The sequence below is a fragment of the Zonotrichia albicollis genome, chromosome 26 (genome assembly GCF_047830755.1).
Source record: "Zonotrichia albicollis isolate bZonAlb1 chromosome 26, bZonAlb1.hap1, whole genome shotgun sequence".
Classification (NCBI taxonomy): Eukaryota; Metazoa; Chordata; class Aves; order Passeriformes; family Passerellidae; genus Zonotrichia; species Zonotrichia albicollis.
Window position 1 is genome coordinate 3,169,537 of NC_133844.1, and position 14,516 is coordinate 3,184,052.

At 46.6% G+C, this 14,516-nt stretch overlaps 2 long non-coding RNA genes across 5 annotated transcripts; both read right to left on the reverse strand.

Annotated features, from left to right (window-relative positions):
• Positions 1–949: 949 nt before the first annotated feature.
• Positions 950–4,126, reverse strand: LOC141731915 (uncharacterized). Of its 2 annotated transcripts, XR_012583816.1 has the most exons (7): positions 3,355–4,126; positions 3,220–3,260; positions 3,073–3,116; positions 2,927–2,971; positions 2,805–2,845; positions 2,344–2,723; positions 950–1,245 (listed from the first exon to the last, which is right to left on the reverse strand). It is a non-coding gene; the product is annotated as an uncharacterized LOC141731915 (long non-coding RNA). The 2 variants fall into 2 exon arrangements; XR_012583815.1 differs by having other exon boundaries at positions 951–2,723.
• Positions 4,127–4,135: 9 nt separating this feature from the next.
• Positions 4,136–8,444, reverse strand: LOC141731914 (uncharacterized). 3 transcript variants are annotated; one of them, XR_012583813.1, is made up of 4 exons: positions 8,351–8,444; positions 6,013–6,081; positions 4,619–5,911; positions 4,136–4,436 (listed from the first exon to the last, which is right to left on the reverse strand). It is a non-coding gene; the product is annotated as an uncharacterized LOC141731914 (long non-coding RNA). The 3 variants fall into 3 exon arrangements; XR_012583812.1 differs by lacking the exon at positions 8,351–8,444 and having other exon boundaries at positions 6,013–6,175; XR_012583814.1 differs by lacking the exons at positions 6,013–6,081; positions 8,351–8,444 and having other exon boundaries at positions 4,619–5,560; positions 5,793–6,006.
• Positions 8,445–14,516: the final 6,072 nt, after the last annotated feature.

The following is a 14,516-nucleotide window of genomic DNA, read 5'->3' on the forward strand; positions in this document are numbered from 1 at the left end:
CAGGACTTGGAGGGAAAAGAAAGTGGTTAGGATTAGAAAATTCAGGGCAGAGTGAAAAATGAAAAGACTGAGAGCAAAAAAGACAAACCAAGGAAAAGGAGAACACAGAGAAACAGAAGCAAGAAGAGCGAGGGTGAAAGTTACAAAGAAAAAGAAATAAGGTGCAAAGTATAGACACGAGAGAAAAATACATACAGTTAGACAGAAATAGTGAAATGGACAAATGAAAGGAAGCAGATGGAAACAGAGTTACAGAAGCAGAGACACAGTGTCACAAAGAGTGAGAAACAGAAACAAAGGGTTAGAGACAGATGGGAGTTAAGTTAGAAATAGAAAAGGAAAGTGAGGAGCAAAAGGAAGAAATACAGAGGAAAGAAATTACCAAACCGCACCAAAAAAAGACAGGAGCCGCGGTGGGGGTAGGGAAGGGCAGGGGGTATCTTGATTAGGGGTGATTCAACTTTATTAAATGCATGTTTTTATTTAGACATCAGCAAAATACATAGAAACAGTGTATACAAACGCAAGTGCATATACAATCCATAGACACACTGGTAAAAGTCAAACTTACATATGGAGCAATACAGAGCAGTACAGAGCAATACACATATCAACACAAAGTGATAACCTTTTCCTATTTTCATTACATGTTGAGTTATTGTTACAAGAAACCCAAAACAACAAAAGCACACAGAAACCACCACTCATCTACCATAACCTCTCCCTTCAGATTACACACAAACTCACCATCCCTCTCATCACAACTGCTAAATTACACCCCAGCAATCATTGGTCCTCGGGAACGTGGTTCCCGGGAGCCTCCAAAAAATCCTCCTGCCTGACGAAAACCCCGGTCCCTGGATGGTCCGCGCCCAAACTTTGGCGATGAACGTCGCCTCGCAGACCGACCGGGACCGAGGAAAAAAAACCCAGCCGGGGGGGGAAAAAAAAAAAACCCCGGCTGGGGATTTTTTATTCTAAATTTAAAAATGAGTTGAAAAACCTGAAAAGCAAAAGTCATACACACAAGGGTAAAACCAGTCAGCATGCGCTGACACACGCAGAGACAAGCGGACTCAGACAGACACATTCACATGCTCTCACGCACGCTCACACGCTCTTCCGACTTACACGCTCGCTGTGGCCCTTACCCGAGACGCTGAAGAACGTGCTTCAATGCATCTTCTGGCTGCCGCTCCTTGACGTCAAATGGTAGATTCCGGGGAAATCGGTACCCTCGGGGACCTGTGAGACGACAGGAAGGGGTCAACGAGTGTCTATCTGACAGCTAGGACTTGTCCCCGCACTGGCCCAATAAATTTTCTACCCAAAATCCCACAAAACACAGATGAACGGTACAGTTTTTATAACTCTTCCACCTAACTGTGACTACGGGCCAGGGCAGGGCAGTTCCAATCATAATTGGTACAATGTAAGTACACACATTATAAGCTGACGCATACAGTGCAAGTGTACATAGAGTGTAAGTACACACAATATAAGGTGACACGCTTACATACAGTGTAAGTACAGACAATATACGCCAATACACTCACATACAGTGTAAGTACATACAGTATAAGCCCACACAGGTACATACAATATAAGCCATCAGAGGTACATGCAATGTAAGTACATACAGTAAAGGCCAACATAGGTACATACAATGTAAGTACATAAAATACAAGCCAACATAGGTACATACAATATAAACCAGGACTTAAGGTAACTCTCTGGAAGATTAATTCTTGAGCCCTATACCCTTTGAGAAGATGGAACCTATAGAACTACTGCAGTCACCTGAGGAGGGATTAGGATGCTCCCTCCAAAAGTCCAAGAGAATGGCATGGGAAAAAAGGCACTACCAAAGCTGGTAGTGAGAAGGAAGATGGATGAGAACATCTTCTGTAATCCTTCCTGGCTCAAAGAGTAAAAATGTAAAGATGCCGGAATAAGGAATATCCGGAAAGGAACGTGAGTAGAATAGGGCCGATATGGCACAGAATAGTGCCGATAAAGCATCGAGATGTAATAAAGGCCTATGACGTGGAAGACAACGGACACACGCTACATAACAGACACGGATGACATAACATAGACACAGATGACGTAACACAGAGACAAGTGGCAACTTTCCCCTTAGGGACCTGAGACTGCTAGCGCAAGATGAGCCAGAGGCTGATGATGCCAAAGGAAAGGAAGCTCTATGACAATAGCGTGTGTTAATGAAATGTAACTCGTTAAAAGAAGTTAGTGCCAAAGCAGTTAAGAAGGTGCTCGAGAGGCTCGGCGAGCCTCGAGAAGGAAGCGGACGGCCGGGTGATCGTGGCTATAGCTCCGGACCCAAAGGCGAGCTCCTCGGGGGAAGATCCGTGACGATGCCGAGTCGAGGAAGGCTGACGACGCAAAGTTCGCGACGCTGTGGAGATGGGTCAGAACTGCCCTGCCCGGCAAAGGCTCTGGTGAGGCTGAGGAGAAACCCTCTCCCTTTACTTCCAGGGAGCCCGTCCCACTACGGACCTCTCCGCTAAGTTGACATGAAACTGCCTCCTGTGATAGTAAAGGCTTTTCCCCTTCTCCCGACCGCTGGCCCCGACACTTAGCTTTTGGAAGACGAGCGGACAAAATCCATCCTCGGTCGGACGTGGATGTTGAGATGTTCTCGATGCGTGCGCTTCGGTGCTGCCGCTTCCAAGCTTTGGCTAACGGCCTCCTCGGGGTACCTAAGGCGCAACAGAAAACGCGACTATTGCCCTCAAAAACGGTAATCCCCGGGAGTCCTCCGCACCACTGTCCCAGCTCACCTCAAATCTTGATTTGACTCCAGAGGCTGCCCAGAAGACACCTGCAAAAAGAAAATGTACATGCTTAGCATGCTGCTGCATAATGCTCGCCTATGAGTCAGCCTGCCTAAACACCGACTAACCTGCCCTCCTCTGTTCCTTGGTCATGCCTAGGACAGCGACAGCACCTGCAAAGAAACAAAGCAGAAAAGCATGCTGAGATACTGTGAAAACACAACCTCCCTACCATGACAAGTATGCCACATCGATACAATAAGCTTGCACCCACCTGGCATGGGTATGCTCGGCCAGGATAGATCACAAGTGGACCACCTAAAATAAAAAAAAAAAAAAAAACAAGAGGAGATAGTTAGAGCTGCACCAGAAACTGAGACCTCAGCAATAAAACTGCTTCTGTATGCTACTCAATGCTCACCTTGCCCGCTGGCCTGGACTGCCGCTCTCTGCCTTGACTTCCTAAAAAGAAAGGCAACAGGGCTGTAACAGCCATCATATAGGCTTCCTGTACCGAGGAAAACAGTAACTGACGTGCTTGGGGGAATCCCCTCACCTGGGATGGGGGGCTCTGCCCTGGATTTTATCCTTCTGCATCTGAAAGAAAGTTAGGACAAAAGTCAAAAGGCTGCAGAATAGCTTAAGAGCTCCAGACATCTTGTGTCCATCTACAAATCCCATCTAGAGTCCAACTACACCACATACTACAAATTCCAAGTCCCCGGGACTTGTCCTATTGCAGCAGGCTATGTGGCAGGGCAGAGCAGCTCCGACACAAATGTGTGCTGACACCCCTGACACGACAGGACGTGACAAACAATAGGGACACGACACAGACAGAAACCTCTAGGCAAGGAAAATGACTGCAAGGACTGAGAGGCTGCAAAATGAGATGACTAAGGTGAGACTGATGGTGAGCTGATGAGGCTCAGAGAGCCCTGGAAAAAGAAGATGCTAAACTGAATGATTCAGTCCAAGAATTGCAAAGATGAATGCCCAGGAGCCCTACAGTCGCAATGCTCTACCTGTGCTCACATTCTTACAAGTCCTAATCAGCCATAATGGAACCTTGCAGGGTTGCAGTTGTCCGTACAGCTGAGAACAAGACCTGAAAAGACATCTGACTAGCTGCTTCTAAAAAGAGATGCAATTCTGATGCCTGTCTGAGCTCCCGAGTCAAAAGTTCTATGGCCTGGGTGCCAGGCCAAGGAATGCAGAAATCACAGATGCTAAGAATGATGCCGGGGTTCTGACAGGCCCCTCAAAGGCCTAAGCTAAAGGACAGGACATAGCCAAACACACATAATGCACAATACACAAGTGACACGAGACACACCAGGACTGCTCTGCCCTGCTGCACACCTCAGCACTGTGATCAAAAGTGAGACTTTGCTTTTATGGGGCCTAAGGGGCCACTTCATGGACACTCCCCCTCCTCCAAAGCAGATTCAAAAACCTCTCCCAGTAATTCCCAAACCAGCACCCCGCTCTCACCCCTCTGTGGGACTTAGCCCTCTACTTATCTCTCAGACATCTCAGGATGCAGGCCCATGTCATGTACAAAAGATGGTGGCCTCTACATCTGGGAAGGTCCTGCTGGCACTGCTGTTCAACAATCTCCTGGTGTTTCTTAGCCAGCTACATTAAAGAAAACCAAATATCAATGCATGACCTCAGCAGCACGCTGGCCAAAACCCAACAATTCTGCTATTCACCATTGTCCTAAGAATGCCTGGTGCAGAAATAGGAACACATGCTTAGAGTTGCAGCAGAGAGACTTGAGCAATAACAACTGCTTCTGTAAGCTACTCAATGCTCACCTTGCCCATCTCACCTTGACTGCTGATATCCAGCTTTACTTCCTAAAAAGAAAAAGAACAGTGCTGTAACAGAGTCACACTTTAAACTCCCCCTGCAGAGACAAACAGTGACTGACCTGCTCTGGGGAACCTCCTCACCCGGCATGGGTGGATGGATGGATTTTGCCATGGATTTTATCCTCTTCATCAGAAAGTTAGGACAAAAGTAAAAGGGCTGCAGGATGACTTCACAGCTCCAAACATCTTGTGTCTATCTAGAAATATCATCTAGAGTCCAGTGACACCCCACAAACTGCAAGGCCCCAGGACTTGTCCCATTGCAGCTGGCTATGCGACAGGGCAGGACAGCTCCGGCACAAATGTGTGCAGACACCCGTGACACAGAACACGACAAACAGGGGGACATTAAACATGACACATCATGCTTGTGGTGAGGGCCTCGAGGAGAGAAGGTAAAAGGGACCTCAAAGACACACTAGGTAACACAGCACACTGGACAACACAACATAGACCAGAACTGTTCTGCACTGCCTGCCTGAAAGCTGCCATCAAAAATAGAGCCTCTCCCTTTAGCTGTCCTAAGAGGCCCTTGGAGAAGATTGCTTTTCCCTCTGCTAATTTTTACATCTGCCCCAAGATCTCCCAACCTGCTACTCTCCCATCATCCCATCTCCAAGCCCTGGCCCCCAACTTATCGTTTGGATGATTGGTGATGTGGATCCATGTTGCACCTGAAATGAGTCTGCCTTGGAACGCCTCGTGATGGCCTGTTAGCTTCTTGGTTAGCTACAATAAAGAAAACCAAAACCAAAGTATGAGTCCAGAGTTATGCGGGCCAAATCCCAGCAAGTCAGCTACTTGCCCTCTCCTGAGTGTGCCTGGCTGCTTTAGGCTCCAGCTTCACCCTGATTCCAAGGCTGTGGCCTTTATTAGCAGTGGCACCTGGGTTAGAGAAAGGCAAAGTTGGATAGCATTCCTATGAGTGCAGTAGATAACCTTGTGTGCTGTAGGACATGGGAATACCTCTGCTAGGCTTCTGAGAAGCCTTGGGGGGCGGGGTCCTCAAATAAACATCCTTTTTCACCCTGCTACCTTCAAACCTCCCCCCACCCACAATAATTCCTAACTGTATGCCTGCTCACATTCCCTCTCCTAATCACAATCCTCAACTCACCTGATGCCTCAATCTCAGACATCATCCTTGACACTGGGCGAATCCCTCTTGTGACATGATGAATCTGCTGAAAAAAGTGTTGTACTTGACACAACCAGGAATCTCTGGATGCTGCGCTCCTCCTAAAAAAAAATACAAAACAAAACAAGAACAAAACCAGAAATTACAAATGCACTTTACCACCCCTAAACACAAAAGCCAAAATCATGAGTCTAAATACTTCCTGTATTCCATGCTGTTTACTTCACAGAATCTTCAAAGCCTCTATGCTTTAGATGCCCAGAAACACCTGCTGGAAAGAAGTTGAGATGAGCTGCAAGAGCCTCTTCACTGAAATGAGAGGAGAGTTCTTACCCAGCACATCCCAGAGAGGGAATGAAGCCCCACAGCCAAGGCTGGGGTTAATATACCCCTGATTGTGCCCGCCTCTCGTTCCCATGGCACCCAGGAAAAGGGAGGGGGCAAATCCCACCGAGTATAAAAGCCCTCAGAGCAGCTGCAGCTGTTTGGCCACTCTGACTCAAATTCAAGGGGAGTAAAGTGCTTGTTATAGAAGAAAGCTCTTCACAAAAATAACAGCGCTTTCTTTTTTGTAGCAACTGCTTGGAGCAAAAGGGCAGCAAACTGGTAAGAAATAAAACTTTCTGTTTAGGCAGCATAACTAGATAGATTGGGTAATTTGCTGTTAACTTAGGTAATTATTCCTTAGTGGCTACTAAGTAGTATTTCCCATGTGACTAAGCTGGGTGGAGAAGAATACTAATGGTATGAATAGTCTAAGTCTCCTTGGGACCTCTAATTTAGGCTATCTACATTATAAGGAAAAATAAGAAAAATAAAAGCCTCCCAGGCAGTGTAAGGGTTAAGGGCATGTGAGGCTCATCCTTCTCTGAGATACTTGGTCCTACAGCATAGAAAGAAGTGCCCTGAAATGTAGTTTTAAACCCTTAAGATGCTGAAAAAGGCAGAGCTTCCTTCCAGTGAACTCCTTAAAAAGAGGAAATGGGGCAGTTACCTCTACTGAAGCTAATACAATGGCAAATAAATAGTTTCTGCCCTTTAATTTGCTCTCCTTAAATATTGGGAAAAGAGGGGCTTTCCACACTTTAAATCTCTCCAGTGATGAAAAAAGAAGGATTTTTCCCTCAGTTCAAACCCTTAGGATGGAGGGATAGCTGGCCTTCTCCCTCAATTTGGGCCTCAGGACAACAAAAAGGGGTGGCTACCCTTAATTCAAACCCATAAGAAACATTGTCAAGATTTTCCCCTTCTTTTTAAACTGCCAAATAATAGAGAATGAGGACTCCCTGTCAATTAACACCCCTAACAGCATAGAAAAGGCAGGGATTCTTTCAACTGAGACCATTAAAATTGCAGGGGAATCCAAGTCCCTACCAGTTTGAACACAAAAACTAATGGAAAATGAAGCTTTTTCCCTTTTTTATAAACTCTTTTTCTCCTAATAACCCCTCTCCTTTCTGGGAGTGCTCTGGAGGGTCTGGGGGCTTTGGAGAGGGACTGACACTGTAAAAGGGGAAAGTTGAAAGCCCTCTCCTGGAACCCCGCTTGCTGCCTGGCCTGCTCAGTTGCTGGCCCTTGGCCAAAAGGGCTCTTCCCTTGGCGTTTTCTCAAAGTGATGCTCAGTGCCCAGGTGGGTCTGGCTGTTTCCTAGTCCGTGCTGGATGCTCCGACCATCCCCGTTAGTCCCTCTGGCCTAGCAGCTCCCTGTGCAGGTGTGCCCGGGCAACCCTCTGAAAGCAGCTTGTCACACGGGGGGCTGCTAGACCTTGGAGTGGGGGCTGAGGTGAAGAAAGGTCCTGTGAGGAGCTCTTTCCCCTATACAGCCCTTTGTCTGCCCCTTAAACCATGGGGTGCCAGGCTTTCCTTTCTAAGGAAATTAACAGCCTTTCCTCTCTGTGTGCCCATGGCAGAAACTGCAATTCGGCCTCCAAAACTGCAGAGAACAATTTCTCGCAGTCCGCAGCTGCCAACACCAAGAACTCTTGCTGCCCTCGGAGTGCCACGTGCCTCCTGCGGATGGACGTCGACACGCAGCAGGGGTGAGTTTGGTTTTACAGGGAAGAGGGCCAGCACAGGATTTCTCCAGGAGCAAAGCTGCCCCCACCGAGAACTCGGGCTGCTCTGGCAGTGCCAAGCACCTCCTGCAAACTGGCATCAGCAAACTCAGGGGGTGAGTTTTTCTGTGCAGAAATTCTCCCAGACCAAAGCTGAGAGCATCTAACCCTGACCACAACAACTTAGCTGGGTCTAAAACTTACAACCTTTGGACTGGCAGTGTGGGACCCGACCTGCTGTGCCACCGCTGACCCCTTTCTAAAGCATTCCACTGCAGTCCTAAAACTCTGCCTTTTCAGAGGGTGTTTCCTCTGACCCTGACCATAATCTTCAAAATATTCTAGGGAATCAGAGAATGGCTTTGAAAAAGCCCCAACAATACCCTAAAAAGTCCCAGAGAAGTCCCTTCCAAAATCCCCTAAATACCTTTAAAAGTCCTGAGAAAAAAACTCAAAAAGACGTGCTCAGTCTCCAAACTCTACCTGTTGCTCTCTAGCCGCAGTGGTTCTGTTGTTCTCTGAGGGTTCTGTCATTGTCCTGGTGTGTGAGGGTTGCTCTCTGGTCTTGCTGTTAGGGTTGCTGTGTTGTGCTGCTGTTGGGGGAAAAGGCTGTTTTTAGGGGAGCTGGTTAGGCTGAGGTTAGGGCTGGAGTGAGGGGGTGGTACAGCTGTATCCTGTACCCCTGATCTCCACTGGACGGTCCAGCCCTCAAGGCCTCTCCCTTTACCCCTCAACCGGTCCCTCTGCCCCGCAGCCCTCAGCTCCTGTGTACCTTGAAATTGGGTTTCCTATTATTTTGAAACTAGGTTGTTCTGGTATTTTGAAATGCAGTTTTTTATAGGCTGGTTTGTTCGATATTTTTGTAGGCCAAGTTTTTAGTATTTTTTTTTGGCTGGGAGTTTGGTATTTTTGTAGGCTGGGCTTTTAACATTGTTGTAAACTGTGGGTTTGTTATTTGAAAACCTGTTATTGGCAGGGGTTTGGTGCACCAAAGTTCAGTGTCCTGGTTTCATTCAGCTTCTTCCACTACAACTAACATAGCAGGGGATCTATTAAATTGCAGGATATACTGTATGACGCTTCCTGAAATAGATACAAATTCCAGCTGCAGCAAAGCCCACCACCACATTTATTATAAAACCCAGCCTATAACCTAAAAAACCAAAAAAAATTCTCCAATTTATTTTACTGGTTTTATATTTACATTCTATAGTTATATATCTTTGTTTATATATATAATAGACTATAATTTATATGTTATGTTACAATAATATACAATATATTATAGTTTTATGTATTTATCTATTTGATTTCTATATTTCTGTTTACCACTATAATTTTATATTTATTTTTAAATGTATATTTATTTTTATTTTCATCTACATATTAGACCATATAAATTCATTAACCCGACACATCAGAGCCATAAAAATACTGTACCTTTGTCAGCACCGGTACGCAGCACACGCTCATCCCATCGCAGCACATCAAAACAAAACCTATTTCTATTACTAACAGAACAAACATCCCACACCATTGAACCCTAATAAAAACTCAAATAAACCTAACTGTAAATAACTTTTCTACTGCTGCTTTTTTAAACTAAAGCTAGAAAGGAAAACAAAGTTAGAAAGAGGGAGAGAAAATGTATCTTAAACACCCCACAGAACCCTAAAAATAGCCTCCGAATACACTCCAAATGCCCTACTTTTAAAAAGCCCCTAAAACACCCGTAAAAATCCCCCAAGAACCTTTAAAAAATCCTTAAATAATCCTAAAAGAGCTTTAAAATTAACCCTAATTGTTAAAATTACCGATTAAAACTAACCCTAATCCAAGATGGCGGCGCCCATGCCGACACGTGGATGCCGGCAAGATGGCGGCGCCCATGCCGACACGTGGTTTAAGGCAAGATGGCAGCGCCCATGCCGACACGTGGTTTCCGGCAAGATGGCGGCGCCCATGCCGACACGGGTTTGCCGGCAAGATGGCGGCGCCCATGCCGACACGTGGATTCCGGCAACATGGCGGCCCCCATGCCGGCACGTGGTTTCCGGCAAAATGGCGGCGCCCATGCCGACACGTGGTTTAAGGCAAGATGGCGGCGCCCATGCCGACACGTGGTTTCCGGCAAGATGGCGGCGCCCATGCCGACACGTGGTTTCCGGCATGATGGCGGCGCCCATGCCGACACGTGGTTTCCGGCAAGATGGCGGCCCCCATACCGACACGTGGTTTCCGGCAAGATGGCGGCGCCCACGACCGGATTTTTTTTCTCGATTTTTGCCGGGATTTTTGCGCTTTCCGCGGGTCCCCGGGGACCGGAATGATATTCCGGTTCGCGTGAGGCCGGCGGCGTCGCGTGGAGGGGCATCTAAGGCGTCGGGGCGGCCTCTGGCCGCCGCGGCCCGGCGACGAAGGGGCGGCGCCCGGGGGCGGGGGCACGGCCACGGGGGGCGGGGGTTCGGCCACGGGTGGCGGCGCCCGGGGGCGGTGCCCGGAGGCGGGGGCTCGGGTAGCGGTGGGGCGGCGCCCGGGGGCCGCGCTGCCTAGGGGAGAGGTGGGGTCGGGGGCGGGGGTGGCCGACGGGGGGCCGTGCCTGGGGGTGGCTAGGGCCGGGGCGGCGCGGGCTTGGCTAAGGGCGGGGCTGCGGTTTGGGGGTAAGACCTAGGGGCGGGCCTTGGTGACGGGGTGGGTGCTTGGGTATAGGGGTGGTGTCTAGTGGTAGGCGAGACTGATTAGGCTTGATTGGTGTCCGCTGGGGGTCCTGATTAGGAGAGGGTGGGGTTCCTATATAGTGTATATAGTAAAAAGAATAAAAACTATATGTCCGGTGCAGCAGTAGAAAATTTCAGGCTCCCGGGGAGTAAAGGGTTTGTTTTGTATTTTGAAATTTTTTATTTTTTTTCCTTTAGTCCCAGGGAGCCTGAAAGTTTCTACTGCTGCTTTTTTAAACTAAAGCTAGAAAGGAAAACAAAGTTAGAAAGAGAGAGAGAAAATGTATCTTAAACACTCCACAGAACCCTAAAAATAGCCTCCGAATACACTCCAAATGCCCTACTTTTAAAAAGCCCCTAAAACACCCGTAAAAATCCCCCAAGAACCTTTAAAAATCCTTAAATAATCCTAAAAGAGCTTTAAAATTAACCCTAATTGTTAAAATTACCGATTAAAACTAACCCTAATCCAAGATGGCGGCGCCCATGCCGACACGTGGTTTCTGGCAAGATGGCGGCGCCCATGCCGACACGTGGTTTTCGGCAAGATGGCGGCCCCCATGCCGACACGTGGTTTCCGGCAAGATGGCGGCGCCCATGCTGACACGTGGTTTAAGGCAAGATGGCGGCGCGCATGCCGACACGTGGTTTCCGGCAAGATGGCGGCGCCCGTGCCGACACGAGGTTTCCGGAAACATGGCGGCGCCCGTGCCGACACGTGGATTCTGGCAACAAGGCATCTTTTACGACAGTCGCGCTTTACGGCAGTTTTACGACAGTCGCGCTTTACGGCCGATTTTACGACAGTCGCGCTTTACGGCCGATTTTACGACAGTTGCGCTTTACGGCACCTTTTACGACAGTCGCGCTTTACGGCCGATTTTCACCCCGATTTTTCCCCAATTTCAGCACTGATTTTCACCCGATTTTTTACCCCAAATTTCACCGAATTTTCACCCAATTTTCACCCGATTTTTTACCCAATTTTTACCCAATTTTCCCCCAATTTCTCCCCAATTTTCGCCCAATTTCACATCGATTTTCCGCCATTTTTCCCCATTTTTTCCCCATTTTTTTCACATTTATTCCCCATTTTTTCCCATTTTTCACCGATTTTCCCCAATTTTTTCCCATTTTCCCCATTTTTTCCCCATTTTTCCCATTTTTTCCCCATTTTCCCCCATTTTTTCCCCATTTTTTCACCATTTTTTTACCGATTTTTCCCATTTTTCCCCTTTTTCCCCATTTTTTTCCCATTTTTCCCCCGATTTTTCCTTGATTTTTCTCATTTTTCCCCATTTTTTCCCCTATTTTCCCCATTTTTTCCCATTTTTTCACCGATTTTTCCCCATTTTTCCCCATTTTTTCCCATTTTTCCCCCGATTTTTCCCATTTTTCCCCATTTTTTCCCCATTTTTTTCCCCATTTTTTCACCGATTTTTCCCATTTTTTTCCCCATTTTTTCCCACCCAGGTGTCCCCAGCAGTGCCCAGGTAACTCCAAACCCCAAATTTCCCCATTTTTAACCCAAAAATCCCCGGCTTTTTCCCATTTTTTTCCCCATTTTTTCCCCATTTTTCCCCCATTTTTCCCCATTTTTCCCCATTTTTTCCCCATTTTTCCCCCCGATTTTTCCCCTTTTTTTCCCATTTTTCCCCATTTTTTCCCATTTTTCCCCATTTTTTTCCCCCTTTTTTCCCCATTTTTTCCCCATTTTTCCCCCCTATTTTCCCCATTTTTTTCCCCATTTTTTCACCGTTTTTCCCCGTTTTTTCCCATTTTCCCCCTCCCAGTCCCTCCCAGTACAAACCAGTATCCCCAAATCCCCATTTTTAACCCTTTCTTCCCCATTTTCCCCATTTTTCGCCCTATTTTCCCCATTTTTTCACCGATTTTCGCCGTTTTTTCACCGATTTTCCCCATTTTTTCACCGTTTCCCCCCGTTTTTTCCCCATTTTCCCCCTCCCAGTCCAAACCAGTATAAACCAGTAACCCCCAGTACAAACTAGTAACCCCAAATCCCCATTTTCCCCCCATTTTTCCCCATTTTCCCCATTTTTCACCCAATTTTCCCCATTTTTTCACCGATTTTCGCCGTTTTTTCACCGTTTTTTCCCCGTTTTTTCCCCATTTTTTCCCCATTTTCCCCCTCCCAGTCCCTCCCAGTCCAAACCAGTATGAACCAGTCCAAACAAGTAACCCAAAATCCCCATTTTCCCCCCATTTTCCCCCATATTTTCCCCATTTTCCCCCATATTTTCCCCATTTTTAACCCTATTTTCCCCATTTCCCACCCTATTTTCCCCATTTTTTCCCCATTCTTTCACCGATTTTCGCCGTTTTTTCCCCATTTTCCCCCTCCCAGTATAACCCAGTCCACCCCAGTTTACCTGTAGGTGATCTCGGGCTGCTCCCTTTTTTCCCCATTTTTTCCCCATTTTTTCCCCATTTTTTCCCCATTTTTTCCCCATTTTTTCACCGATTTTCACCATTTTTTCACCGTTTTTCCCCGTTTTTTCCCATTTTCCCCCTCCCAGTCCCTCCCAGTACAAACCAGTATCCCCAAATCCCCATTTTTAACCCTTTCTTCCCCATTTTCCCCATTTTTCGCCCTATTTTCCCCATTTTTCCCCCTATTTTCCCCATTTTTCACTGTTTTTCCCCGTTTTTTCCCCATTTTCCCCCTCCCAGTCCAAACCAGTCCATCCCAGTTTACCTGTAGGTGATCTCGGGCTGCTCCCAGCGCAGCCCCTGCAGGGCGAAGCGGCGCCGCCGCACCTGGGCCTTCACCTGGGCCCCGAATTTATCGGGGACCCCGCACCTGGGCCGCAGCATGGCCCTGGGACCCCAAAAAAACCAGTATAAACCAGTACAGACCAGTACAAACCAGTATGGACCGGTAAAAGCAGAAAAAACCCCGAAAAAATCCCATTTTTTTCCGATTTTTTCGCCATTTTTTGCCCATTTTTCACCATTTTAGAGCCCCAAATCCACTCCCAGTTCATCCCAATCCCAGTATAAACCAGTATAAACCAGTATGGACCAGTATGGACCAGTATGGACCGGTAAAAGCAGAAAAAAACCCGAAAAAATCCCATTTTTTTCCGATTTTTTCCCTTTTTTTTTGCGATTTTTTCCCATTTTTTTCCATTTTTTCCCCCATTTTTTACCAATTTTTCGCCATTTTTTGCCCATTTTTCACCATTTTAGAGCCCCAAATCCACTCCCAGTTCATCCCAGTGCCCTCCCAGTATAAACCAGTACAAACCAGTATGGAGCAGGAAAAGGAGAAAAAACCCAAAAAATCCCTTTTTTGTTTTTCCCCATTTCTCGCCATTTTTCCCGATTTTTTGCCCATTTTTTTGCCCATTTTTTGCATAATTTTTGCCCATTTTTCACCATTTTAAAGCCCCAAATCCACTCCCAGTTCATCCCAATCCCAGTACAAACCAGTACAAACCAGTACAAACCAGTACAAATTCCAAAAAAATTTCCCCAAAAATTCCCTCAAAAAATTTGGCGCCATAATTCGGCACCAAAAATTTCCCCCAAAAATCATGATTTTTCCCAAAAATTCGTCTCCAAAAAATCAGGATTTTCCCCAAAAAATTCGGCACCAAAAATCGGGATTTTTCCCAAAAATTCGGCACCAACAATCGGAATTTATCCCAAAAAATTCGGCTCCAAAAATCGGAATTTTTCCCAAAAATTTGGCACCAAAAATTGGGATTTTTTCCCAAAAATCGGAATTTTCCCCAAAAATTCAGCACCAAAAATCAGAATTTTTCCCAAAAAAATTCGGCACCAAAAATCAGATTTTTCCCAAAAATTTGGCACCAAAAATCGGGATTTTCCCCAAAAATTCAGCACCAAAAATCGGGATTTTTTTCCCAAAAATTCGGCACCAAAAATCGGGATTTTTCCCAAAAATT